This window comes from Thalia democratica, unplaced genomic scaffold (genome assembly GCF_965202585.1).
Source record: "Thalia democratica unplaced genomic scaffold, ktThaDemo2.hap1.1 HAP1_SCAFFOLD_1207, whole genome shotgun sequence".
Classification (NCBI taxonomy): Eukaryota; Metazoa; Chordata; class Thaliacea; order Salpida; family Salpidae; genus Thalia; species Thalia democratica.
This window is the reverse complement of record NW_028140106.1, coordinates 1-12,500: the sequence shown is the minus strand read 5'-3', so window position 1 is coordinate 12,500 and position 12,500 is coordinate 1. Positions and strand designations below refer to the sequence as shown.

At 33.7% G+C, this 12,500-nt stretch overlaps 7 non-coding genes across 7 annotated transcripts in view; all 7 read right to left on the bottom strand.

Moving 5' to 3' along the window:
• The window catches only part of LOC145848038 (large subunit ribosomal RNA), a 3,631-nt gene extending 2,555 nt beyond the window's left edge, over nucleotides 1-1,076 (bottom strand). Inside the window, exon 1 of the ribosomal RNA XR_014371675.1 lies at nucleotides 1-1,076. This exon is cut by the window's left edge and continues 2,555 nt beyond it. This is a non-coding gene — a ribosomal RNA (large subunit ribosomal RNA).
• A 222-nt stretch (nucleotides 1,077-1,298) lies between these two features.
• Nucleotides 1,299-1,451, bottom strand: LOC145848025 (5.8S ribosomal RNA). Its single transcript, XR_014371664.1, has one exon. It is a non-coding gene; the product is annotated as a 5.8S ribosomal RNA (ribosomal RNA).
• A 185-nt stretch (nucleotides 1,452-1,636) lies between these two features.
• LOC145848036 (small subunit ribosomal RNA) lies at nucleotides 1,637-3,445 on the bottom strand. The gene has a single exon (XR_014371673.1). It is a non-coding gene; the product is annotated as a small subunit ribosomal RNA (ribosomal RNA).
• A 3,878-nt stretch (nucleotides 3,446-7,323) lies between these two features.
• Nucleotides 7,324-7,442, bottom strand: LOC145848037 (5S ribosomal RNA). Its single transcript, XR_014371674.1, has one exon. It is a non-coding gene; the product is annotated as a 5S ribosomal RNA (ribosomal RNA).
• Nucleotides 7,443-10,197: 2,755 nt separating this feature from the next.
• On the bottom strand, nucleotides 10,198-10,316 carry LOC145848024 (5S ribosomal RNA). The gene has a single exon (XR_014371663.1). It is a non-coding gene; the product is annotated as a 5S ribosomal RNA (ribosomal RNA).
• Nucleotides 10,317-12,014: 1,698 nt separating this feature from the next.
• Nucleotides 12,015-12,129, bottom strand: LOC145848031 (U5 spliceosomal RNA). The gene has a single exon (XR_014371669.1). It is a non-coding gene; the product is annotated as a U5 spliceosomal RNA (small nuclear RNA).
• Nucleotides 12,130-12,210: 81 nt separating this feature from the next.
• LOC145848028 (U2 spliceosomal RNA) lies at nucleotides 12,211-12,406 on the bottom strand. The gene has a single exon (XR_014371666.1). It is a non-coding gene; the product is annotated as a U2 spliceosomal RNA (small nuclear RNA).
• Between the last annotated feature and the right edge of the window lie 94 nt (nucleotides 12,407-12,500).

Sequence of the window (12,500 nt, the reverse complement as noted above, 5' to 3'; positions counted from 1 at the left end):
CAAATTCGACGATCGATTTGCACGTCAGAACCGCTACGGCCCTCCACCAGAGTTTCCTCTGGCTTCAGCCTGTTCAGGCATAGTTCACCATCTTTCGGGTCCCAACAAGCACGCTCTTGCTCGACCCCTAGGACGCGGCCTATGGGATCGGCCGGCGATGCGCCTAATGAAAGGATCTCGCCTCGTTTGCCTTCACTGTGCTTTCGGGTTTCGTACTGCCCAACACCTCGCGCGCGTGTTAGACTCCTTGGTCCGTGTTTCAAGACGGGTCGGAGACGTGGCCAGCTTAAGCCGCAGACCCCTGGCGTCTGAGCGCTAACGCGAAGAAGGCCTTGTACAAACTCTAGAGACTGCGAGCAGTTTCCAAAGCCGTGTTCCAGCGATCAACACGCAGCCTGTCCGAAGACCGACGCGGAATCTCTCCTCGGTCGCCGAGCCGAAGCTAATCGAACGCCTATAACACTCTTCCGAAGAAGAGCTACCTTGCGAACGACCAAAGTCAGCCCAGCAACCGGTCGCGGCCCTCGCCGAACGCTAGTGCAGCGCCGCGACGCCAGCGCAACCGTAAGAGTCTCCGAAGATCACTCAAACAGTAGGACAGCTCTCGCAGCGCCTGAAAACGTCCGGCGACTCGATGGGCGCCTCCGTTTGCCTCCAAGCGGTTTCACGTACTCTTTAACTCTCTCTTCAAAGTGCTTTTCAACTTTCCCTCACGGTACTTGTTCGCTATCGGTCTCGAGCCAGTATTTAGCCTTAGATGGAGTTTACCACCCGCTTAGGGCTGCATTTCCAAACAACCCGACTCCGGGAAAACCGCTAGGACGAATTACGACCGCCGCCAAGGGCCTAACACCCGCTCTGGGAAAAGGCCTCGATCAGAAGAACGTGGGCAGTCGTTGGTTCGCCGCATGCTGAATTCCATACGCTACATTTCCTCGCCCTCCAAAAAGGCTCGGATTTAGCGCTGGGCTTATCCCGCTTCACTCGCCGTTACTAGGGGAATCCTTGTTAGTTTCTTTTCCTCCGCTTAGTGATATGCTTAAGTTCAGCGGGTCGTCCCGCCCGATCTCAGGTCAAAAGTGATGTACTATAAAAGTACATGCGCTTTGTACGTCGGCCTTTTGAAGTCACTTAACTTATTCTCGAGCACCTACCGTCGTTGCTACCTCACCCGAGGCCAGCAGGCTGCTCACGCTTCAGCTGTGAAATCGCCAGACCAGCTGTCTTTGACGACACGCTCCTTAATACAGAAACGAGTCGCAGGCACTTTCAAACTAATGAAAGGATCGGTGTGTTAAAGACCCTGAGACGGACGTGGCCCCAGGATTACCCGAGGCCGCAATACGCGTTCAGAATATCGATGCTCAATGTGTCCTGCAATTCACATTACTTCTCGGAGCTAGCTCCGTCCTTCATCGACGCTCGAGCCGAGTGATCCACCGCTAAGAGATCTCTCGTGTTAATCAATCTCAATGCAACCAAAAAATCGTGTTCAAAAAGAAGCGGCCGCGCCAGCACTTGCGTGCTGAATTATTACTCCCGCTGTCAGGAAGCAACGCGACCGAACTATAACAGTTACAGGGCTCGGTCCCTTCTTAAAAGAAGAGACGTCGCTTGAAATCAAATTTCGATTCGTTAATGATCCTTCCGCAGGTTCACCTACGGAAACCTTGTTACGACTTTTACTTCCTCTAAATGATCAAGTTCGATCGTCTTTTCGAACACCGGCGAGTGCGTTGCCGCACGTACCAGGCTCAATCGGAGGACCTCACTAAACCATTCAATCGGTAGTAGCGACGGGCGGTGTGTACAAAGGGCAGGGACGTAATCAACGCAAGCTAATGACTCGCGCTTACTGGGAATTCCTCGTTCAAGGGAAACAATTGCAAGTCCCTATCCCTAGCACGACCGGGGTTCAACGGATTACCCGGACCTTTCGGCCTAGGGAACACACGATGATCCGGTCAGTGTAGCGCGCGTGCGGCCCCGAACATCTAAGGGCATCACAGACCTGTTATTGCTCAATCTCGTGTGGCTAAACGCCACTAGTCCCTCTAAGAAGTTGTCTCCGACCCAATGGGTCGAGCAGCTATTTAGCAAGTAAGAGTCTCGTTCGTTATCGGAATTAACCAGACAAATCGCTCCACCAACTAAGAACGGCCATGCACCACCACCCACAGAATCAAGAAAGAGCTCTCAATCTGTCAATCCTCGCTGTGTCCGGGCCGGGTGAGATTTCCCGTGTTGAGTCAAATTAAGCCGCAGGCTCCACTCCTGGTGGTGCCCTTCCGTCAATTCCTTTAAGTTTCAGCTTTGCAACCATACTTCCCCCGGAACCCAAAGACTTTGGTTTCCCCGGAAGCTGCCGGACAGTTCTTAAGTTCGACACTGCCCGATCGCTAGTCGGCATCGTTTAAGGTCAGAACTAGGACGGTATCTGATCGTCTTCGAACCTCTGACTTTCGCTCTTGATTAAAGAAAACATTCTTGGCAAATGCTTTCGCAGTCGTTCGTCTTGCGCCGATCCAAGAATTTCACCTCTAACGGCACAGTACGGATGCCCCCGTCCGTTCCTATTAATCATTACCTCGTGCTCCGAAAACCAACAAAATAGAACCGAGGTCCTATTCCATTATTCCATGCAACATTATACAAGCGTAAAGCCTGCTTTGAACACTCTAATTTTTTCAAGGTAAACTTGCCGGACCACCGCAACACTCAGTTAAGAGCACCGCGAAGGCACCGACCAACAAGAACAACGAGGCCAGTGCTAGCCTTTCGACCGACCAACCTCGCCGTCCCTATATCCAACTACGAGCTTTTCAACCGCAACAACTTAAATATACACTTTTGGAGCTGGAATTACCGCGGCTGCTGGCACCAGACTTGCCCTCCAATGGATACTCGTTAAAAAGTTTAAAGTGTACTCATTCCAATTGCAGGACCTCGTACGAGGTCTGCATTGTTATTTTTCGTCACTACCTCCCCGAGCCGGGAATGGGTAATTTGCGCGCCTGCTGCCTTCCTTGGATGTGGTAGCCGTTTCTCAGGCTCCCTCTCCGGAATCGAACCCTGATTCTCCGTCACCCGTTACAACCTCGGTAGGCCGATACCGTACCGACGATAGTTGATAGGGCAGTTGCTTTAATGAGATGTCGCCAGCACTAGGCCGTGCGATCCGCAAGCTTATCCAGAGTCACCATTGTAACGACCCGAAAGCCGGTTAGTTTTGGTCTGATAAATGCGCGCCTCACGTCAGTTCGGCGCTTTACGCATGTATTAGCTCTAGAATTGCCACAGTTATCCATGTAAAAGCGTACAATCAAATGAACCATAACTGATTTAATGAGCCATTCGCAGTTTCACTGTACGTGAGCTCGTACTTACACTTGCATGGCTTAATCTTTGAGACAAGCATATGACTACTGGCAGGATCAACCAGATAACTATCCGAGGGCGTTTAAACCCGTTGCTCGACTGAGCGTTTTTACTGTATAAATACAGACCTTTTCTATCACTCGGCTTAAAAGCCTTGCGAACGTTACTGAAAGTCGGCGCCGGCCTTTTGCTGTTTAAAGCGCCAGCCCGCGTCGACTGCAGCATGCAGCTATACAACTGACTGTTCTTTCTCCCGACCAACCGTTTGCCTTCTGCCGGTTAACTCGTCAGCAGCAACACGCCATCTGTCTGCTGCAGTTACCCGCCTCGAGCCGTGCCTGCCTGCGTCGGCTACTCGTCTCGACGACTTCGCAAAGCTATAAGCCTACCGCCGCTGGACGCTTGTAGTTTTTCATACGGCTGCTCCAATGCGTTTACATAGCACGTTCGCCGCCGCTGCAATAGCCGCGCCTCGGGTGCTAAACAGTAATGCTTTAAGCCCGCTTTCTCGCCAAGTCGACCGAACGCACAAACACGTCTCTCTCACTAGTGTAAAGTAATGCATACGTGTATGATGCTCAAATGTTGCTGTTGAACTTTTTTTGCCGATTTTTTTCAATTTGTTTGTTTCTTTTCAATTATTTTAATGTTTTAAGCTTATTTATGCTACGTTTAAATGTTTTAATACTTTTTTTATACTTTATTTAATATGTTTAAAAGAAATAAATAAAAAATAATATATATAAACTACTTTTTTTAATGTTTTAAATATGTTTGTTTATTATAAATAAACTTTATTTGTATTATTTTTTATTTAAACTTACTTTTTAAATCTTTATACTTGTTTTATCGTTTTAAGCACATTGCGATAAATATAATAAACAAAAAATTGAATGAAAATAATAATAATAATAAAAAAAAAAAAAAAACATAAGCTTATTTTATATGTTTCATTTTATTTTTATTTAAACTTACCTTTCAACCCTTAATACTCGTTTTATTTTTTTAAGCAGATCGCGATAAATATAATAAACAAACAATTAAATAAAAATAAATAAAAATAAAATAAAAAAATCAAACAAAAGCTTATTTTATATGTTTCATTTTATCTTTATTTAAACTTCCTTTTAAACCTTTATAGTTGTTTTATTTTTTTAAGCACATCGCGATAGATATAATAAACAAACAATGAAATAAAAATAATAATATAATAATAATAAATCATAAGCTTATTTTGTATGTTTCATTTTATTTTATTTAAAACTTACAATTTAAACCTTTGTATTTGTTCTATTCTTTTAAGCACATCGCGATAAATATAATAAGCAAACAATTAAATAAAAATAAAATAAAAAAATCAAACATAAGCTTATTTTATATGTTTCATTTTATATTTATTTAAACTTACTTTTTAAACCTTTATAGTTGTTTTATTTTTCAAGCACATCGCGATAGATATAATAAACAAACAATGAAATAAAAATAATAAAAATGATAATAAAAAATCATAAGCTTATTTTGTATGTTTCATTTTATTTTATTTAAAACTTACATTTTTATTTATTTAAACCTTTGTATTTGTTCTATTCTTTTAAGCACATCGCGATAAATATGTTAAGCAAACAATTAAATAAAAATAATAATAATAATAAAAAAATCATAAATTTATTTTATATGTTTCATTTTATTTTTATTTAAACTTACTTTTTAAATCTTTATAGTTGTTTTATTTTTTAAGCACATGGCGATAAATATAATAAGCAAACAATTAAATAAAGATAATAACAAATAAATAAAACAATACGGCTAAACTATAAAAAGAAAACTAAATAACTGATAAATACTTGTAAATCATTATTTGAAAAATTTATTTTGAAACACAACACGATTGATTTATAAATAATAATATATTTTTAATTTGTGTAGTTCATTTAAAGTAGTCTCCCTTTTTGCTTCTGTTTTATTAGAGTTATATATAACAATAAATTGTGTAGTTCATTTAAAGTAGTCTCCCTTTTTGCTTCTGGTTTTATTAGAGTTATATATAACAATAAATTGTGTAGTTTATTTAAAGTAGTCTCCCTTTTTGCTTCTAGTTTAATTAAAGTTATATAACACATACTATAGTAAGTTAAAAAAACTATAGTAACTTTATAAAACTACTTTATAAAATACATTTGTATAATTTAATAACTTTAAAATAACTATCAAGAATAAAATAGAATAGAATAGCTTTAAGTTTAGTATACAATTGGTATGTAAATTGTGTAGTTTATTGAAAGTAGTCTCCTTATTTGCTTCTGGTTTTACTTGAGTTACATAACGTTAAATAAACATACTTAATAAACGTAACCATCAATACTGTCATTTTAATAAAACTAAGTACAAATACATTGAATTAACATAGAACTTTAAAAAGCCTTCGCTAGTATCTGTTGGTAACAGTAAATAACCTATTATGACTCACAATACAAGAGTGCGAAATTTATTTTTCATTTGATTTTTCAGGTATTTATTTATTTGTGGAAATAAACTTTTTTATTACGTTAGAAACTAATTGAATTTTTCCTCTAACTATGCCTATTATTATATTTAGTATGCTTAAAAGTAATAAAATGAAACGTCGCGATTATATAATAAACAAACAATCAAACAAACAAAGAAATAAAAAAAAATATTTTTTTAAACTTATATTTCAACTATATGTCTTATTTTATTTTCATTTAAACTTACTTTAAACCTCTGTATTTGTTAAATATATTTCAACACAATACGATTAAACTATAAGACAAACAACAAAATAAAATAATCACATTAATAAATACACTAAGCAAATAGCTAGAATAAATATAAATAGTTCAATATATACAATATATTTCTTCCATTTTTAAGTTACTTGTTAAACATATTTATTTAAAAATGTTCTTTAGAATATAAAACTAACAGTTGTACAAATAAAGAAATTAAAAAGCCAAAACACATAACACTAACTTTTCATAAATTAGATATGCAAATATGAACAAAATAATAACTAAATTGTAAAGCTTTTGTAAACTGTGAACTTATAAACTTATAATAATAATTGCATATTCACTATTCACAATAGCTTTTTATTTAGTACACAACTGGTCTGTAAATTGTGTAGTTTATTGAAAGTATAATCCCGTTTTGCTTCTGGTTTAAATTAAGTTATACAACACATACTAAAGTAAATTAAATAAAGTAATTCACTACTATCTATTAAATAAAACCAATTTACAAAATACATTAATTTAAATTAAATTGAACTTTGAACTTATAATAATAATTGCATATTCACTATTCAGAATTTCTTTAAATTTAGTACACAACTGGTCTGTAAATTGTGTTGGTTCTATTCAAGTACTCTCCTTGTTTGTTTTGTTTTAGTTGTATTTATTTTTAGATACTAGCACATTCAATACACATAATAAAGTAAACCAAATAAACTCTATTAATTTAAACTAAGTACAAATACATTAAGTTAATACAAAACTTTTAAAAGCTTTTGCTAGTATCTGTTGGTAACAGTAAATAACTTATTATGACTCACAATACAAAAGTGCAAAATTTATTTTCGTTTGATTTTTCAAGTAGCCACGCTTTTATTTGTTTGTGGACAAAAAGACTTTAAAGTTTTAGTATAAAAAACTAATTGTATTAATTTTAACTCAGAAAATTGTACTCTACAAGATGGTGCCATTATTTTTTCGATATCTCAAACTGGTCAAACCACTTTTTTAGCGCTCTAATTGGTTTAAACAGCAAATAACGTTATCTGATAGGCTTGAGTTTTTATTTGCTAATAACTAGAATTTACTTTTCTTTTAAGCGTTAAAGAAATGTAAATAAACGAGTAATAAGTATAAATAGGTCAGAAAGAAAAATAGTACAATATATTCAAAAAAGATGAATTCAAAAAGCAAAAGCCTACGGCACGTGGTATTCCCAAGCGGTCACCCATCTAAGTACTAACCACGCCCGACACTGCTTAACTTCCCAGATCGGACGAGATGGGGTGTGCTCAGTGTGGTATGGTCGTAGGCGTTTGAAAGCGTTTACAAGCCTTTATAAACCCTTCGGTTTGTTTAAAAAACCTATTTGCACTTGATTTACAATCGATTTGATATTTTAAAATTATTCCTTATAAAATTTTAACCTGAATTAACTTTTTTTTTGTTTTTTAATCAACAGTTACTCCCAAACTGTACTAAAACTGTATTGTAACTGTACAAAAGTGTTTGTTTAAATTATTGTTATCTATAAATTACCTAAGACCAGGACAAGTAGAAGTAAAGTTTATTGAATTATTAAATAAATAAAATAAAATCGTAAAATAAAATAATACAATATGTTTACAATTTGTCATTGATCTATCCATTTATGTTATTGCATTACAAATACAAACATTGCATACATTCAAGAGTATTATTCATCAATCTTTTCAATATAATAAGTTTTAAATTTATATTTATTTTTAAATAATTCCTGACATTTTAGATTACCTGAGATTTTTTTTAATTAAATTAATTTTAGTAATTAAATACTTGACGTTCTATTTTGTTTAATTTGATAACTCAACCATGTTTATTTTTTTTTACTAATTTAAAGAACTATTAACTAAAAGACATTACATACAGCTTCTAAAAGTTTTAAACACCTTAAAAAATATTATTATTTTAAAGATATATTAAAGAACTAAACAGATATTACTCCTAAAAAATCTTGTTAATAATATATAAAAAGTACTCAAAGTCAGACTCGGAAATATATATACTGTTGTATATCTTACTTGAAGTTCACTGTAATTGACACTGAAAAATTGACACTTGAAGTTCACTGAAAAATCAACCTATTTATATAGCAAAATATTTCTTTATCTTTGTCGTGGCGCGGTGGGTCAGTGGTCTTATCAGCTGACTCATAAGCAGAAGGTTGAGAGATCGAATCCCGCTAGTCGTCACGAAACACCACTATCGTTCAATGTTCGGGCTTCAAATTCTTTGAGATTATACTGTACTATTTATCTATCTAACTAATCTATCTAACAAATGTTGTTCAATCTAGGTTGTGGGTACTTGGGTCGAGTAATGCCTTTGACTTACAATCTGTTGTGGATTGACAATATTCCTCTATCTATCAATAAACAAATCTATCTAATAAATGTTGATCAATCTAGGTTGTGGGTACTTGGGTCGAGTAATGCCTTTGACCTACAATCTGTTGTTGATTGTCAACATTCCTCTATCTATCAATAATGATTATATTCAATATTAAATGTTGATTAATTCAGTTGTAAGAAAACCAGTGCGCTGGTTAGGTTGGGTAAGGCCTTCGACTTACAATCTTGGGGATTATCAACGTTCATCACAAGTACAGTAACGATCTCATTGAATTTCCAGTTGGAACATTGGATTGTAGTGGTGGCCTACTTTGTAGGTTTTTGCCTAGTTTGTTTTTTGCCTAGTAGTGTTTGCCTAGTTTGACAAACTATTGTATATATATTGTATAACTTTATTTGTATTATTTTTTATTTAAATTACTACTTATTATTAAAGAATTAAATTTTCTTAGAAAAAAAAACTATGTATTTGAACTCTCTGTATTTTTTATACAATACGATTAAACTATATAACAGAAAAATAATTAAATAATCAAACTATTGAATAAGCAGTTAATTAGTGTGTTTTTTTATGCTTCTTTCATTTTTAACTTACTTGTTAACCATATTTCTTTTATTAAAGTATAAAACTAACAGTTACTAAAATAAAATAATCATAAAGTCAATACACAAAACACTAACTTTTTATGAAGTAAAGTTATTCAAAGCTTATAATTATGAAGCTTTTGTATAATATTTCAATTACAGTGAACTTTAAGTAAGATAAGTTTTTTTTTTGTAATAACTACAAAATTGGTATTTTAGTTTATTATTAGTAACTAAATATTTATATTTATTATATTTAAAAAAAAACTTCTATACTAACTCTAATTTGCATATTAAAACATACAAATTTTACCAACTAAGTATTTATTTTTATTTTTCTTATTATAATTTTCAAACATAAGCTTGTATACCTTATATACCTATATACCTCATATAGTAGGCTTGACATAACATAACATTATTTAAATCTTTTTGTTTGAAATAAACTCATTTAGTTATTAGTAAATTACAACATAAATGTTTATAACAATAAAACTAAGATTTAGCTTTTGAGTTAGTAAACTTTGATAGTTTTCTTTTAATAGTTTAATAGTCCTTATTCAAACAAAATTGCTATATATTTAATACACATACAAAAGTAAACTAAGTAAACGTAATTCAATAGTTTCTATTAAGTAAAAGTAATTACAAATACATTAAGTTAATACAAAACTTTAAAAAGCTTTTGCTAGTATCTGTTGGTAACAGTAAATAACTTATTATGACTCACAATACAAAAGTGCAAAATTTATTTTCGTTTGATTTTTCAAGTAGCCACGCTTTTATTTGTTTTTGGACAAAAAAACTTTAAAGTTTTAGTATAAAAGACTAATTGTATTAATTTTAACTCAGAAAATTGTACTCTACAAGATGGTGCCATTTTTTTTCGATATCTCAAACTGGTCAAACCACTTTTTTAGCGCTCTAATTGGTTTAAACAGCAAATAACGTTATCTGATTGGCTTGAGTTTTTATTTGCTAATAACTAGAATTTACTTTTCTTTTAAGCGTTAAAGAAATGTAAATAAACGAGTAATAAGTATAAATAGGTCAGAAAGAAAAATAGTACAAAAAAGATGAATTCAAAAAGCAAAAGCCTACGGCACGTGGTATTCCCAAGCGGTCACCCATCTAAGTACTAACCACGCCCGACACTGCTTAACTTCCCAGATCGGACGAGATGGGGTGTGCTCAGTGTGGTATGGTCGTAGGCGTTTGAGAGCGTTTACAAGCCTTTATAAACCCTTCGGTTTGTTTAAAAAACCTATTTGCACTTGATTTACAATCGATTTGATATTTTAAAATTAATCCTTATAAAATTTTAACTTGATGTAATTATTTTTTTTATTAAAACCTTTTTTTTTGGTGTTTTAATTACAATACTCCCTGTAACTTTATTTAAGACTTTGTTTAAAAGATTGTTGACTATATTCTATATTAAATACTATGATTAGAAGTAAGTGATTAAACTAATTAAAAAATAATGTTAAAATAAACATGTTGTGTTTAGTTTGTTTACTATTTCTCATTGTTCTATTTATAGATTGTATTGTTTTACTTCAAGAATATTTATAGTTAGTTTCTAAAGAATATCTCATACTACATCAGATTTTACGATTAACTTAATTTTAGGTAATAAAATATTTGACGTTTAATTTAATAACTCAACTATGTTTATGTTATAAAATAATAGTATATAATACACATACATTATAATATAATAATATGTATAACTAGTTGTTTTACTTTAAAATGAATAATTAAGTGGAAGAATTAAAAGAACTCACATTTTTGAAGAGAGCGTGGAAAACCAGAATAGTCTTTTAAAACATTTATTAAATTATCGATAAATATAGAATACAATAGAATTAAACATATAAACGTAACTGTGGTTGCTTGGAAACTAAACAAGAAATTTTTTAATAAAAATATAAAATAGTTATTATATAGAATTAAAATAAAATAAAAGTAATATAAATTATACTTTTAAACTAAATAACAATTCACGAGCAATATTAGCGCAATGTCAGAGTATGAGTTTATAATAAAGGAATTGCTTCCTTGGTGTTGATACTTACCTTATTCAAATAGAATACATTTTCAGCAATCAGGCTTGTATTTATCTTAGCGCGCGTAACACAACGTTTGTGGGTTTTGGCACACTTTTGTCGATAGTGGGCGCCCCGCCTCTTAAGTACAGAAATTTCGGGAATTTTCGATTTTTGGAATTCTGACTCGACAGATCGTTTTTGTTTGGTCCAGAGACCCCGTAAAAAATTTTTCAGCCCATTTGAAGCATGATGAAAAAATGTTATTTCGACCCCCTTTTTTTAGGGGTTACGGGGACATCGACCCATTTTTTGGGAATAAAAAACTCCTAGAAAAGGACCACTTTTCTTCTTTTTTCGAATTTCGACTTTTTATTTTTTTGGAAAATTTTTCTATTTTCTTTGTTTGTTCTATTATAAGGTCGAAAATATTTTTTTTGAGCTTCGCAACGCATAAGGACTAACGTAAGGTAAGTTTTAAAAGATTTTTTTTTTCGATAATTTTTTCTATATTTTTTGTTTGGTCCATTACAAGGTTGAAAATATTTTTTTACGGCTTCTAAACGCGTGTAGATTAACCGTAGGTAGGTTATTTCGAAATTTAAATCTTTCAATATTAATAATATTTTAGTAAATTGTTCGATTATGAGGTTTTTATGGCTCTTCAGCACCCAATAAGAACATTAGAAAATAAAACATGAAATAAAAACATCAACTAAAATGAAAATAACATATTCTGTGAATTACGATAATTCTTTATGAAATTTTCTTTGTCACATAATTGGAAGCTAAGAAAAACCGGAAAATGTTTCTTGAAGCCATGTTTTTGTATGTTAAATATGTGCAAGCTGCCGATGTCAGAAGACTGTCGACAGCCGAAAAAAAGTCTGTTAAGACTCATTGAAATTGCTCCTGTCCACGGAAATCTTTAGTAAAAGGCGAAAGATTCATTCGTGTACTGAACTGAAGCCAGAGTGATTAGCAACGGTTGCCAAGGCTTTTTCTATGGGCTTTACCATGCTACAGGTTGTGAATAAATGTATACAAACTCCCCCAGAGGGGAGGCGAGCCGATTCCGGAGGTACTGCAATACCGGACCGACTCTTGACGAGCAGGACAATAAATTGTCTGAACTGCACGTCGGTTGACAAAAAGTCGTTTGATCATGGGAAGGACGCGTGGTCCTTCTCGAAGCGATCAAACTTCGAAGAACAGATACTACACTTGATCTTAGCTCAATGAGCCGAGAAGCGATGCCTTCTTAGTATCCGTTTTTTTAATAAACAAACGAAGACTTCGAAGAGCTTGTGGCGACCACTCGCGTTAGTCATTTAAAGTTTTGTACCGTA